This window comes from Haliaeetus leucocephalus, unplaced genomic scaffold, assembly GCF_000737465.1.
Source record: "Haliaeetus leucocephalus isolate CR32 unplaced genomic scaffold, Haliaeetus_leucocephalus-4.0 Scaffold395, whole genome shotgun sequence".
NCBI classification, from domain to species: domain Eukaryota; kingdom Metazoa; phylum Chordata; class Aves; order Accipitriformes; family Accipitridae; genus Haliaeetus; species Haliaeetus leucocephalus.
The window spans coordinates 2,437,856-2,441,269 of record NW_010972831.1 but is presented as its reverse complement, the minus strand read 5'-3'; positions in this window follow the sequence as shown (position 1 = coordinate 2,441,269).

Sequence of the window (3,414 nt, the reverse complement as noted above, 5' to 3'; positions counted from 1 at the left end):
CCTTTTTTCCCAATGTATTGCATGTATGTATGTCTGTTTCCTACAATCTTCTCAATTTCTCTTATCTCTTGTATTTTAATAAACCACATGCCCAGATTCAATATCTTCTTTAGCAGCCAGAGAGGGAGATATATTTGTTCATTGCAGTTATTAAAATTCTAAATATCTCACTCCCTTTATTTGATTTTAGTGAGATTCTGGACATTGTCTCAACACCAAGAAGACTGGATTCATTGGAATGTAATTCTGAAATAAGTCTTGCATCGAAACTTTAATTTCAGTTCAAAACCCCTTCAATTTAAGGTAACCCCAGAAGATCTGGACAAGGTGAACCTTTTTTTATGAACTATTTTCAACACTAGTTTAAGATGAAACTAAAATTCTTTTTTGCTTCTTAATACAGAAAAAAACACAAACAAAACCTGACAACATTATTTCACTTTCACGTTTAACTCCTGACAGAACTCCTGATGGCCACTTTGCTTAAGCAAGGGCAGACTTAAACCTTTAAATCTGACTTTTGGGGCATTATCTTGCCTGTATTACTGGAATAAACTCCTTAAAACAGAGATCTACTTTCCTAGAGGCCTCTCTATTAGTCTGTCATTGATGACTTTTACACAGAGAGAGCATTATGTTAAGAGGCTCATCTCAGCAATTCCAGTATTAGCTACCAAGAGAGACACCAGCAGTGATTCCTTGCTGATCCTTTGAGAAACAGCAGTGATTTGTCTCCTAGTTTTCTCCTGGCTTTCTGTGAACTCAGTGTCCTGTAGTTTTGTGGAAAGATACTCACTGGATATATTGCTCTATTCACATCTGTTTAAAGGTACATCTTGGCCAAAGTGGGAGTTGGAGGAGTTTATTCAAATAAGACTGTAAAACCCAAAGTAATTTTAATTTCTCCCCTTGCAAACATACCTTCCTACTCAAAATAAGAACAGTAAATGCACACTGCAACTTCGCAGGAAGTGCTTACATGGAAAACTTAAGAGCAGTGACCAAAATCAGAGCCCTTCAGTCCCATGCCAGTTGAAAATTTCCTGTCACTTCCTAATGTCATCTCAGACCTGTTAGCCACAAGATCAGAAGATGCATGGTTTCAAGTTTCCACCCATTCCCTTGGGGCCACAGTGGAAGAACAGCAAAATTAATGCTCCAGGCTGAAGAGTCTTCAGCTACACTGCTCAAGAGAAAGAGAGCTGGAATTAAGAGTGCACCAGCTTTGCTGCTGTTATTCCCAGGCCTTTCAAAAACAACCAAACATCAGTTGTGTGTTTCTCACTGAAGAAATTAAACTCACACTTTCTCCCAGCAGCGTTCTGCCACCTGCCTGTGCATACTGCATTTCATCACGGGTCAGGTCATCAATCTCCAGTCTCAGCATGACTCTCCAGAGGGGAGCCCTCCTACTTCACTTACCTGTCCATGCTGCCATCTAAACATCCTCCAGACTGAAAAGAGCCAGAAAGCAATTCATCTCACCCTAACTGAAGCTTCTGAAATGCCCTCTGCAGGTTCCTCTACTGATTATAGACACAGCCTGGTTTAGATCATTTTGCTGACTTTTAGACAGTAAAAGTTAGGGAAGCGAATCCTACCACTGAGAGGTTGCTCAGCTGCCTTATTTAAATCCGATAACGATGCACTGCAGTGAGTGTCAGCCCTTGGGTCTATCTTTCCGTCTCTTTTACCAAGCCCAAACAGACAACGAATGAGAGATCTCACCAAAGGGGATGCCGTGAACACTGCACTGTGCTCTATGCTCCCAGCAAGCTCTCTCTGAACAGCGTACTCGCCCCATCTTTTCCTGGGTTTTATCATGTTCTTGCCCTATAAGATGTCAGTGTTAATGCAAACTGTTGCACCTGTCACTGCTGGTTCTGTAAATAATTTCTCAATGGTACATCTTTTTCAAAGCAATTTGAACAATTAAAAATTCAACCACATTAAACTCGCACACATACCTTTAATCCGAGTCTGTCAAATGCATGGTCTTGGAGCTGAATGCATACAGACTTCTGGTTCAGCATTTTAAAACTGACGCATAGTGCTGGTCTGGATGCCTTCCACATAAGGTCAATAGCAGTTGAGAAGTCCTTCATGAACTCCCTGAATCTTTCTGCAATTCCTCTTCTGTGACTCAAAGCCCCAGCTGGATTTGGTTGAGGGAGCTTGCTTCTTTCTTTTGTTTTGGGGTTTCCACCACTTCTGGGCCATGAAGTACAGGAAGGTGTGTTTCTATTCTGAGATCATGGATTGAACACATTGTCCAAGAGCAAAGTATTGCAATGCAAAGTATCGCAAAGTAATGCAGACTGACTGCTTTATAGCCAGGTCCTATTTATCAGAAATGCTTATCTCATGGACTTCATCCCAGTTTTGCAACCAGACATAGTTGTTACGCTCATCCACAGCTCCAAATAGTGTAATTTGTGTAGCTGGAGTTTGGTGTGCTGAGAAAAAGAGGAAGACTGCCTGTAGCTCACCTTGCAACTAGCTGGAGGCCAGCAAAAAGACAGATACATGTCTGGTGAAGCAAATTCTGTACCTTATGCCTCATGCTCTGCCTTTGAGGTATAGCAAAGCAGGTCAGGGACAGCCTGGCCATGATAACCTACACAGCATCCTTTGCCTGGATGAAGGCAGGAATCCTGTTGGTGGTGTGTAGAGCACCCACTCCAGTTTTCTCAGCTGCCTCTTGGCACAGCACAACGCTTTCATCAGAGAAACGGGGTCAGCTGCCACCACCAGAATGCCAACAGCTGGACTGCAGGTGTGTGCCCATCTGTACTGGGATGAAGGGCTGTTTTCAGGGGGCTGGGGTGATACAGCAGCACCTCACAGCCTGCACAAACACAGGGGAGTGCTCTTGGATGGCCTATGTTGGGGGAGCCAAGCATAAATCAGCACCTCAGGCCCACACAAACACAGCATAAGGCCCTTGGAAGGACAATTTCAGGCCAAGTGATAGAGCAGTGCTTCAGGCCTGTGCAGGTACAGCACAGCACCCTTAAAAGGACCCATTTTGAAAGCTAGGTGACATAGCACAACGCTCTTGAAGGGCCAATTTCACGAGGCTGGGGATCGGGCAGTAGCTCAGACACTGCATAGCACTCTTGGAGAGCCGATTTTGAAGACCAGGTGATACAGCAGCACCCCAAACCTGCACCAACCTGGCGCAGCACTCTTGAAGGGCCGATCTGGTGAAGCCAGAGAGAGGTCATACCCTCCGACCTGCCCCGATTTGCTCTCGGAAAGCCGATTTTGGAGGCCGGGAATACGGCATCGCCTCAGACCCGGCCACGCACGGCCCAGCGCCCCGCGAGCCGCGCACGCGACGTCGCCTCAGCCGCCTCCAAGGCGGGAAGACGGCGCCGGGAGCCTGCGCGCGGCGGGGCGGGGCAAGGGGCG